The following is a 12997-nucleotide window of genomic DNA, read 5'->3' as shown; positions in this document are numbered from 1 at the left end:
TTGTTAAGTATGGAGTTAATGCATCAGCATACTCCGAAAGGAACCTAACTGGTATACCGTCTGGACCAGAAGACTTGCTTTTATTAAGTGATTTAAGTTGCTTCACTACTCCGAGGATATTTATTTCTACGTTACCCATGTTGGCAGTTGTTCTTGATTCGAATTCTGGAATATTTACTTCGTCTTCCTTTGTGAAGGCATTTTGGAAGACTGTGTTTAGTAACTTTGCTTTAGCAGCACTGTCTTCGATTGTATCTTCATTGCTATCGCCAGAGAAGGCATTGATTGTTTCTTTCCGCAAACATACTTCACATACGACCAGAATCTCTTTGGATTTTCTGCCAGGTTTCGAGACAACGTTTCGTTGTGGAAACTGTTATAGACATCTCGCATTGAAATCCGCGCTAAATTTCGAGCTTCTGTAAAAGATCGTCAATCTTGGGGATTTTGCGTCTGTTTAAATTTGGCATGTTTGTTTCGTTGTTTGTGCAACCGTGTTCTAACCCGTTTTGTGTACAACGAAGTATCAGCTCCGTCGTTTGTTAATTTATTTGGTATAAATCTCTGAATTTCTGCCGAAACTATTTATTTGAATCCAAGCCACATCTGGTCTACACGTATATTATTAATTTGGAACGAGTGGAGATTGTCTCTCAGGAAGGCGTCAAGTGAATTTTTATCTGCTTCTTTTGAATAGGAATATTCGCTTATTTTTCGGGGATTTTGGGATTGCAATATTCAATCTCTCTACGACAACCCTGTGTTCACTAATCCCTGAATCGCTTTTCATGCTCGTTATTACCTCAGGATTATTTGTTGCTAAGAGGTCAAGTGTGTTTTCACAACCGTTTACTATTCGCGTGAGCTCATGAACAAACTGCTCGAAATAATTTTCAGAGAAAGCGTTTATCACAATTTCGGATGATATTTTATGCGTACCTCCGGAATTAAACATGTATTTCCGCCAACATATTGAGGGTAAATTAAAGTCACCGCCTACTATTAACGTATGTGTCGGGTACTTATTTGAAATAAAACTCAAGTTTTCTTTGAACCTTTCAGCAACTGTATCGTCTGAATTGGGAGGTCGGTAAAAGGATCCAGTTATTATTTTGTTCCGGTTGACAACAATGACCTCTACCCATACTAACTCACAGGAAGTATCTACTTCAATTTCGTGACAAGTTAAACTGCTTCTGACAGCAAACAAACACGCCACCGCCAACCGTGTTTGGCCTATCCTTTCGGAACACCATTAGGTTCTTCGCAAAAGTTTCACTTATTAAATTTCTAATAGCCCACATAACTTTCATTCTTTCGCTATGTGCTTTCTTCCTTTCTTCTGACCACTTGACCCCAGATATTTTAGGGACTTCATTCTCTGGCTTTACTACCCATCTATATATCTTCTGATCGTTAAGTTTCCTGACTAGTATGTCTGATGTTCCTCTCTATAACTCTTACAAGTTATATTTGACTTCTTCTATCGATGGAATGTTCTTCAGTTTTACAGTGTATGTCAAAACCTTGTGAATTAGCCTTGAAGATGGGAGTCTATGAATGTGTCCGTAGAATTTCAGCCTTAGTTTCCTGATATCTGCGGCAAGATTTGACAGTCTTTTTATTGTAATAAAAGTGAATCAGTATAGATAAATAGCCTATAGTACGAAACTCTTAGTCAACTACAGCATAAACACAGTAAGATATTTTGTCCTTAATCTTCTTTTCTTATGTAACTTACAAGTTTCCAAAAAATCAACATTATTGTGATGATTATTAGCCATTTAGTGCTGCCAATCGCAGTCATTCGTTAACAGATCCTTGTATATGTTGATGTTCACAGCATCGACTATGGGTAAAACATTCAACTTCACTCTAAAATTGTGCTGAATTCTTCGTTAATAGGTTTTTTGTACCACTGCAGCATATTGTCTTGACAACATTTTTTCGACATTTTTAGCTCTCTGAGGATCGATATTGCACTCACTTGAAATAGGTGTGGAGTTAACACGGAGAAATGATTCAGCTTTGTTAGGTATAGAAAAGAGAATTGCTACATCTATGTTGTAATTCATTTTTCCGTTCCCAAGAACATTTTTTATAGTTTTTTTTGCGATGCTATAATCAGTATTTAACATTTTGGCAGATGTTATTACTAACTATGCTTCCTATCACCAGTTACAGGCAATCCACTGTTTTTCTAAAAACTTTAATACCCCAAAGATTATTGGTGACCTTGAATGTTAACAATAGCTCTTTCACATACAGGGTGCAAGGGGAATAAATGCAGATATTGTGATCATTGATATCTTAATATATACCCACGTCATTGTGTTAGTTGCTTTTACTCTATGTTTATCATTCTCGATGCACACATATCACATAATTTGCTAGTTGATATTTTCTGCATGGTCGTAACTTTACCATTAAGAAGATTACGCCAATCAGTACAGACTAACCGTTTTGCATCCAGACTACCCATAACATTCTGTACATGCACTTTACGTTAAATTAACAATGCAAGGTATGAGTCAAATACTACAACGCTTTACAGCAGAAGTTCCGCCATATTCGATGTGCATTGCACTATGGAATGTGCATTGCACTATGGAAACGGCAGAGAGGAACTCCTGCCATCTTAGTAACTGCTGCTGGAGTTGGCCAGATGTGACGGAGAAAATGTAAAGCAGTTGTGCGGGTTTTGCTCGACAGACCGCTATTCACATTTATTTTAAGCACAAATCAGTACGTTTTTGAAAGCTGAAAAGATTATAATCACATTGACCTCGAAAAGTACAAACGAAAGCAGTGAACTTCTAAAATCCGGTGAAAAATACAGTTGCCAATCTTCGATAATGAGCTCCGCAGTTAGGACTATACCTCATTATGAAGTTTGTTGCCGCTCCCTCAAGCATGGAGCGTCGTAATAATGACTGCTGGAATCCCTCCGCGGACCCTATAATTAGCCTAATTTTGTTTTGCAGTTTCAGTGGGTGTAGAAGCAATCTGTAGAAGATTTCTACATTACTCAATTAACTCTACGTCTAGAATCTGTGTAAGTAGGCTATCGAGGGATGGTTGTCGTCTGTTTTGAAGTTAGTAGGCGTCCAGGCTCCCAGCATCTCCGTGACGCAGTCGGTCTCTTCTGGAGAACCATTGCTTTTTTCCAGTGTCCTACCAATGATCCGAGGTCTGTCACCAGTGGAACTTATACAGAAAGGGGCAGCACGAATAGTCGCAGTTTTGTTTGATCACATAAACTATACCGAGGAAGCATATTTCCACCGAGCGAGGTGGCGCATGATTAGCACACTGGACTCGATTTCGGGAGGACGACGGTAGAAAACTAGCGTCCGACCATCCTGATTAAGTTTTCCGTGATTTCCCCAAATCGCTGCAGGCCAATGCCGGGATGGTTCCTTTGAAAGGGCACGGCCGATTTCCTTCCGCATCCTTCTCTAATCCTATGAGACCGATGACCTCGCTGTTTGGTCTCTTCCCCAAAACAATAACAACAACAACAAGCCTATTTACAACGCTTCATGAATCGGTTTTAAGTGATGACTCTGGGAATATACTACAACCCTCGACGTATCGCTACCGTAGGGATCGTGAGGACAAGATTACAACATGCAGGGATGCATTTAAGCAATCATTCTTCCCGCGCCCCATAGGTTAATGAAACAAGAAGGAAACCTAATAACTTTTAAAATGGAACGTATCCTTGCGATGCAGTTCACAGTGGCTTTCATACCAAAACCTTAGACGTAGAATATTGTCGGCTAGGTGACACAACAAGAACAGTAAGGCTCCTAATAAATTTTACAGCGGCATACACCGATATCCATGTATCTATCGGTATCAATACTGGTGCATATCGATGAATCTCCGTCCAACATATAATGCTGTGTCCCCTCTACAAAGTAATCTACACTGCAGTCAGAAATTTTGCTTCTTAGTTCACACGACGTAGTGTAAGTAATAAAACGATGGTGTTGCACAGTGTAAGACATTTTTCGGAAGTCAAGAAAGAGTGAATCTACGTGGTTGTCTTGATCGATGACTGTCAATGTGTTAGACAAGAAAATCCTGAGTAGTTCTCTCTTTGCAAGTAGGGAAAGTCTGTCGAGAGAGGGTTGTATATGGAATCTCTTCTTATTGTGAGAGGAAGATCAACACTCATCACCCGTCCAGATAAGAACGGGAAATGATTGTTAGTGTCCTAAGTTTCCCAGTCCTTGTATTGCGTGGCGTACTCGTTCACATTCTTCAGGCCGTTCGCAGTCTGTTTCCTACTGCATCCGTTTCAGACTGGAGTGTGCTGTCTGAGAAGACTTTGCGTTCGTTGTGCAGGGACAGATTACTTCCTCCATTGGTAACGAAAAACTAACTCGGTGATCTGACTCAGCGGACGAGTCAATGCTGACTGGCGATGTCGTTGTGTGGGTGCCGTATGGAAGGGCACCGTGGTGTCACCACAGACCTCTCCCCGGAGTTGTCAACATTCCAGTCGTCCGGGCCACTATTTATCAGTCAAGTAACAATCTAGTTGACACCGACTTCTAGTTTTTCACCAAGGAAAAATTCCTAGAAGTACTGAGGTCCTTCAAATGGCAGTCACAGGCACTGTAAACTCAGCTGCGAAAGTGGACCCTGGTTTGACGACTTGTGACCTCACCTTCTCCCCTATAGATGTGAGAATAACATAGGGCTCATTTTAGCACGCTCAGCTTTCGGAAAAAAGTTTGTTATCCGCTTGTTTTACGGCTCTCCATGTGGGGCACCAATTATTCTCGGACCCTCCCGAACCACGCGGGGTAGCCGTACGGTCTATGGCGTTTTGTCACGATTCGCGCGGCTGCCCCCGTCGTACGTTCGAGTTCTCCCTCGGGCATTTATGTGTGTGTTGTTCTCAGAGTAGGTTAGATTATGTAGTGCGTAACCCTAGCGACCGATTACGACAGCAGTTTGGTCGCATACTCCTTACTACAAATTAAAAAAAAAATTTTTTTGACCCTCTCGTCCTGCCATGTGTTTGAACATTGTAGGGCCCGATACAGCTGAAGGGAAAACAACAATCAAATATGTAGACCTGGACACAGATTATAAGAAAGAAAAGTGGGTATCAAGGATATGCATATCTGTTTTAACAACAGACTCCCCACATGAACTATGGACCCTGTCGCTGGTGGGGAGGCTTGCGTGCCTCAGGGATACAGATAGCCGTACCATCGGTGCAACTACAATGGAGGGTATCTGTTGAGAGGCCAGACAACCGTGTGGTTCCTGAAGAGGGGCAGCAGCCTTTTCAGTAGTTGCTAGGGTAACAGTCTGGATGATTGACTGATCTGGCCTTGTAACACTAACCAAAACGGCCTTGATGTTCTGGTACTGAGAACGGCTAAAAGCAAGGAGAAACTACAGCCGTAATTTTTCCCGAGGGTATGCAGCTTTACTGTATGGTTAAATGATGATGGCGTCCTCTTGGGTAAAATATTCAGGAGGTAAAATAGTCCCCCATTCGGATCTCTTGGCGGCGACTACTCAGGAGGACGTCGTTGTCAGGAGAAAGAAAACTGGCGTTCTACGGAAAGGAGCGTGGAGTGTCAGATCCCTTAATCGGGCAGGTAGGTTAGATAATTTAAAAAGGGAAATGGATAGCTTAAAGTTAGATATAGTGGGAATTAGTGATGTTCGGTGGCAGGAGGAACAAGACTTCTGGTCAGGTGACTACAGGGTTATAAATACAAAATCAAATAGGGGTAATGAAAGAGTAGGTTTAATAATGAATAAAAAATTGAGTGCGGGTAAACTACTACAGACAGCATAGTGAACGCATTATTGTCGCCAAGATAGACACGAAGCCCAAGCCTACCACAGTAGTACCCGTTTAAATGCCAACTACCTCCGCAGATGAAGAGATTCACGAAATGTAGGATGAGATAAAAGAAATTATTGAGATAGTGAAGGAAGAAGAAAATTTAATATTCATGACTGGAGTTCGAAATTAGGAAAAGGAAGAGAAGGAAACGTAGTAGGTTAATATGGACTGGGGGTAAGCAATGAAAGAGGAAGCCACTTGGTACAATTTTGTACAGAGCATAACGTAATCATAGCTAACACTTGGTTCAAGAATCATGGGAGAAGGTTCTATACATGGAAGAGGCCTGGAGATACTGGAGGGTTTCAGATATATTATGTAATGGTGAGACAGAGATTTAGGAACCAGGTTTTAAATTGTAATACATTTCCAGGGACAGATGTGGTTATCAACTGTAGATTAAAACTGAAGAAACTGAAAAAAGATATAAATTTAAGGAGATGGGATCTGGAAAAACTGACAGAACCGGAGGTTGTAGAGAATTTCAGGGAGAGCATTAGAGAACGATTGACAATAGTTGACAAGAATTCGGAAAAGAAATACACTAGAAGAATAATGGGAAGGTTTGAGGGATGAAATAGTAAATGCAGCAAATGATCAAGTAGGTAAAAACACGAGGGCTAGTAAAATTCCTTGGGTAGTAGAAGATATATTGAATTTAATTGATGGAAGGAGGAAATATAGGAATGCAGTAAAAGAAGCAGGCATAAAGGAATACAAACGTCTCAAAAATGAGATCGACAGGAAGGGCAAAATGGCTAAGCAGGGATGTCTAGTGGACAAATGTAAGGATGTAGAGGCATTACAAACGTCTCAAAAATGAGATCGACAGGAAGGGCAAAATGGCTAAGCAGGGATGTCTAGTGGACAAATGTAAGGATGTAGAGGCATGTATCACTAGGGGTAGGATAGATACTGCCTACAAGAAAATTAAAGAGACCTTTGGAGAAAAGAGAACCACTTGTTTGAATATCAAGAGCTCAGATGGAAACCCAGTTCTAACCAAAGAAGGGAAAGCAGAAAGATGGAAGTAGTATATAGAGGGTCTATACAAGGGCGATGTACTTGAGGATAATATTATAGAAATGGAAGAGAATGTAGATGAAGATGAAATGGGAGATACGATACTGCGTGAAGAGTTTGACAGAGCACATAAAGACCTGAGCTGAAACAAGGCCCCAGGAGTAGATAACATTCCATTAGAACAACTTATTGCCTTGAGAGAGGCAGCCCTGACAAACCTCTACCATCTGGTGAGCAAGATGTATGACACAGGCGAAATATCCTCAGACTTAAAGAACAATATAATAATTCCAATCCCAAGAAAGCAGGTGTTGACAGATGTGAAAATTATCGACCTATCAGTTTAATAAGTCACGGTTGCAAATTACTAACGCGAATTATTTGCAGACGAATGGAAAAATGGTAGTAGCCAACCACGGGGAAGATCAGTTTGGATTCCATAAAATGTCAGAACACGTGAGGCAATTCTGACCTAATGACTTATTTTAGAAGACAGATTAAGGAAAAGCATAGCTACGTTTCTAGCATTTGTAGACTTAGAGAAAGCTTTTGACAATGTTGACTGGAATATTCTCTTTCAAATTCTGAAGGTGGCAGGAGTAAAATATAGGGAGTGAAAGGCTATTTACAATTTGTACAGAAACCAGATGGCAGTTATAAGAGTTGAGAGGCATGAAAGGGAAGCAGTTGTTGGGAAGGGAGTAAGACAGAGTTGTAGCCTCTCCCCGATGTTATTCAATCTGTATGCTGAGCGAGCAGTAAAGGAAACAAAAGAAAAATCCAGAGTAGGAATTAAAATCCATGGAGAAGAAATAAAAACTTTGAATTTCACCAATGACATTGTAATTCTGTCAGAGACAGCATAGGACCTGGAGGAGCAGCTGAACGGAATCGAAAGTGTTTTGGAAGGAGGTTATAAGATGAACATCAACAAAAGCAATACGAGGATAATTGAATGTAGTCGAATTAAATCGGGGGATGCTGAGGGAATTAGATTAGGAAATGAGACACTTAAATTAGTAAATGAGTTTTGCTATTTGGGAAACAAAATAGCTGACGATGGTTAAAGTAGGGACGATATAAAATGTAGACTGGCAATGGCAAGGAAAGCGTTTCTGAAGAAGAGATATTTGTTAATATCGAATATAGATTTAAGTGTCAGGAAGTCATTTCTGAAAGTATTTGTAAGGAGTGAAGCCATGTATGGAAGTTAAACATGGACGATAAATAGTTTAGACAAGAAGAGAATAGAAGCTATTAAAATGTGGTGCTACAGAAGAATGCTGAAGATTACATGGGCAGGTCACGTAACTAATGAAGAGGTATTGAATAGAATTGGGGAGAAGAGAAACGTGTGGCACAGCTTGACTAGAAGAAGGGATCGGTTGATAGGACATGTTCTGAGGCACCAAGGGATCACCAATTCAGTATTGGAGGGCAGCGTGGAGGGTAAAAATCTTCGAGGGAGACCAAGTGATGAATACACCGAGCAGATTCAGAAGGATGTAGGTTGCAATAGGTACTGGGAGATGGAGAAGCTTGCACAGGATAGAGTAGCATGGAGAGCTGCATCAAACCAATCTGTCGATTGAAGACAACAATAACAACAACAACTAACAACAAATCTGTAACACTACCCTGTATGTCTGATTGTCTTTGAACACGTTAATCTACAAACCCCCTAGACGGATTTTTATGGGGATTTACTGGTAACTTCATTGTAGCTATGGATATAGTATACGTTACGTTCCATCAAAATTGGGGCACGGTAGAAAAGATTTTCATACATATTACGAAATGGATTTATGTTAGTTTGACATCTCCTCCGAAACCACTGGGCAGATTTCAATGAAACTTGGTACACATATCAGTTACTGCCTGGAAAGAATTGCTGTGGGTAAGAGCCACTTACCTTTCAACGGTAGGAAACGAGTGCAGGCTACGACGCGCGAATATCCAGAATTTATCAACCAGTATTTGAAAACTAGAGCATATAACCCTTTTTCTTTATTTTTCATCTACAATTTTTGTAATCTTTTCTTTAAAATTTTCGCATATTGGTACTCATATTTTCTGTATATGTAAAGTAAAGTGCACTATACTGCAGACTGAAGTTCTTTCCATTGTATGTAAAACACTATGTAAATTGTTTATTTCGTTAAATAATTTTCTGAAGACATTTGTATTTCAAAATATTCGTGTGTATAAACTATTCATGTTGATGTAGTTTTGAGAATTGTAAGAAATGGCCACGCTTAGGAAAAATGTAAGAAATACGCTTTATGTAATAGATAATGTGCTTTTGTTTGAAACGAAAGTGGCTCTGAGGACTGGAAAAGGTGGCTAGGGCGAATTGGCGCGCTACGTAGAGCAGGCGCGGGAAGTAAGTCACACAGTCTGTAGGCAGCAGTGATTGAGGCAACGCCCTTGTGGAACAGGAGAAGTTTTGCCTGCAAATTTGCACAAAATTGCTTCGGATGAAGACAGCTAACTGCTTAACGTATAACAGCAAGTTGTTTGGCTACTGGATGTGAAACTGAACGACGCCAAAAAGAGAAATTGAGCCCATACAGCAAGGTACTTGTAGGCCGTACTATGGGAGTGTAGCCACTATAATTGTTCGCCACACCCAAGCTTACAGCCAACAGATAAGTTCTTTTTTTTTTGTATTTTACTTTTGTACAGAGTGAACCATTAATTTAAACTGTGTTTTAATAATCATTCTTGGACTTTAAAGAAACTGGGTCACCCTGTTATTTCATCCTAATCATACACCTATTTAGGGTTCCTTTCTGCTGTTTGATTAATTTGAGTATTACGTTTTACAGACTTATGAAATGCCAAGTAATATAAAGAGGTACCATTTAAATTGTTTTTGAGTAAATAATGAGAAAGTTTTCTTACATATTGGAAACTGATATAGTAAAAGTTTGCGTACATAAAATTCAATAAAAGTGAAGATAAGTTACTAGAATCTGTTAACTGACTATACAGAGTTAGTTCAAAGAGTAATAGCTTTTGAAAGTAAATTCCAGTAACAAAGAGGTATTCTTGAAGTGAAATGTTCAGTATAAAAATGTGTGCTTCAGTATCTAAGTATTTTAGTATTTAAGTTTGTTGCTTATGGTAAGTACTTTTATAAAGGCCCCCACTGACCAAACATTTTTAGGTTCCTTGAGTTATCTACTGGGCTATTTCTGTTTTAAAAATGAGATCTGTAAGGGTATAGTCCAACATTGTTTACGTGGAGTAATATTTATTTGAAAAAGCGCCTTAAACAACTGCAAGAAAATAGGCAAAATTCATGATTCTTCTTTTCCAATACTTCACCTTTTCATTGCCTGGATTGGCTGGCGACCATTAGTATATGTTTTAAACCACTGAATGAACTTGAACTGATAAACTGAGTTATCCTAGCTTCAGTATAATATTATTCATATTGCGTTTCTACGTAACCGCTGGGAAATATCTTAGGAAAAGAAGTGAATACTCTGATTTACTTATGCATTACACACAACACACGGTCAAATCCTGCAAAAAAGGTAACTCTATTGACTAGGTTTTCCTATTAACAAGACTATCCTCCCGTGTGTGTGTGTGTGGTCTTCAGACCAGAGACTGGCTTGATGCAGCTCTCCATGCTACTCTATCCTGTGCAAGCTTCTTCTTCTCTCAGTACCTACTGCAACCTACATCCTTCTGAATCTGTTTAGTGTATTCATCTCTTGGTCTCCCTCTACGATTTTTACCCTCCACGCCGCCCTCCAATAGTAAATTGGTGATCCCTTGATGCCTCAGAGTATGCCCTACCAACCAATCCCTTCTTCTAGCCAAGTTGTGCCACAAATTTCTCTTCTCTCCAATTCTATTCAATACCTCCTCATCAGTTATGTGATCTACCAATCTAATCGTCAGCATTCTTCTGTAGCACCACATTACTATAGCTTCTATTCTCTTCTTGTCCAAACTATTTATCGTCCACGTTTCACTTCCATACATGGCTACACTCCATACAAATACTTTCAGAAACGACTTCCTGACACTTAAATCTATACTCGATGATAACAAATTTCTCTTCTTCAGAAACGATTTCCTTGCCATTGCTAGTCTACATTTTATATCCTCTATGCTTCGACCATCATCAGTTATTTTGCTCCCATAGTGTACTTTATTTGGAAACTAAACTAAATTTTAGTAAGAGAGTTATACGTGCGAACTTAGAGACAGGGTTTCAGTTATGTAGGTAAAAGCGTACTAAATTACAATAGTAGTGGAAGGGTTGTAAGCACTCAGTTACTTGCAACAAACGCTGCAGATAATTTCATATCTTTAAGAAACTTTTTCTCCCTTGCATACCCCACATAATGGTGAAAGGAGGAAAGTTTATCACTTATTGCGTTAGGCATATTGTTTTAATTTATCGTTTCCTTAATACTAATTGTATTCGCGACACACATTGCAGACAGTGATCGCATTTACCACTGAATATACTGTATAATTGTATTTATTTACGACACATACTTCAGGACATATGACATCCTGAAGATTAAGATGTCTGAGATACTGCTGCATCATGCATTAAGTTTAGCTTTATTGCTACAAACTAACAACGAGAAAAATCCCAGTTTATTCTGAAAATTCAGTATAACTCTCCCTGCGCCGCTGTTCTCTCGAAGTATCTGCAACAAAATTGAGGTATCAAAGACTCAGCGACTTCAACCCTGTGTCCCTTCACGTTTCCATTTACATGGATGCTCTGCAAATCACATTTACGACCCTGGCAGGGGGTTCATAGAACCAACTTCACAATGTCTATTATTTCAATCTCGGACAGTGTGCGTAAAAAACGAAAACCTGTATCTTTTCGTACGAGCTCTGATTTCCCTTATTTTATTATGATGATCGTTTCTCCCTATGAACGTCTGCGTCAACAAAATATTTTCGCATTCGGAGGACAAAGTTTGTGATTGAAAGTTCGTGAGAAGATTCCACCAAAACGAAAACCGCCATTGTTTTAATGATGTCCATCCCAAATCCTGTATCATATCAATGGCTCTCTCTCCCGTATTTCTCGATAATAGGAAACGTGCTGCGCTTGTTTGAATTTTCTGGATGTACTCGGTTAATCCTATCTGGTAAGGATCCCACTCGGGCAACAGTATTTGAAAAAAGAGGTGGGACAACCGTAGCATTGGCAGTCTCTTTAGCAGATCTGTTGCATCTCGTAAGTGTTCTGCCAATAAAACAAAGTCTTTTGTTTACCTTTTCCACAGCATTTTCTATGCGTTCTTTCCAATTTAAGTTGTCCGTAAATGTAATTCCTACTCCTAGGTATTTAGTTGAATATACGGCCTTTACATTTGACTGATTTATCGTGTAACCGAATTTTAACGGTTTCCTTTTAGCCCTCGTGTGGATGACCTAACAGTTTTCGTTATTTAGGATCAATTGCCAATTTTCGCACCATACAGATATATTTTGTAAATCGTTTAGCAATTTGTTTTCATCTTCTACCGACTGTTAATCGTCAAACGACAGCTTCATCTGCAAACAACCTAAGACGGCTGCTCAGATTGTCTCCTAAATCGTTTGTATACATAAGGAACAGCAAAGAGCCTACAACACCACAACTCCATTAATTCCGAATTTCGTTATCGACTTCTGCCTGTTCTTTTCTGTAGTAAGTTCAACGTCTGAAAAGTGCGTGAAGCTACGATTACTGAATGAGTAGGGGCAGAAATGTTTGACGTGATATTCACGTATTTTACTTTGGCAACTTTCATTGACGAGTGCACTTTAAACTGTAAGTTCAATCAGCAGTCGTGCTCATGTGTGTTTCATCAAGTGGAATGTGTGTAATGTTATCCCGAGCAAAGAGAGTCAAATGCAGTGGATATCAGCAAGACAGGACAGTTGCAAGTCATCATAAAAATAATCAAAATATCCACGGGTGTACTGCCGGTCTACAGTGTCCAACGGGCACAATATTTCGGCGATCATACATGTCGCCATCATCAGGTGAACTCACGGACTGAGCTCCTGTGAACGTGCCGGCACGGAGATCCGTACACTATGGCTGCTCAGGTGGAACTG

The sequence above is a fragment of the Schistocerca nitens genome, chromosome 9, assembly GCF_023898315.1.
Source record: "Schistocerca nitens isolate TAMUIC-IGC-003100 chromosome 9, iqSchNite1.1, whole genome shotgun sequence".
NCBI classification, from domain to species: Eukaryota; Metazoa; Arthropoda; class Insecta; order Orthoptera; family Acrididae; genus Schistocerca; species Schistocerca nitens.
This window is presented reverse-complemented; position numbering follows the sequence as displayed.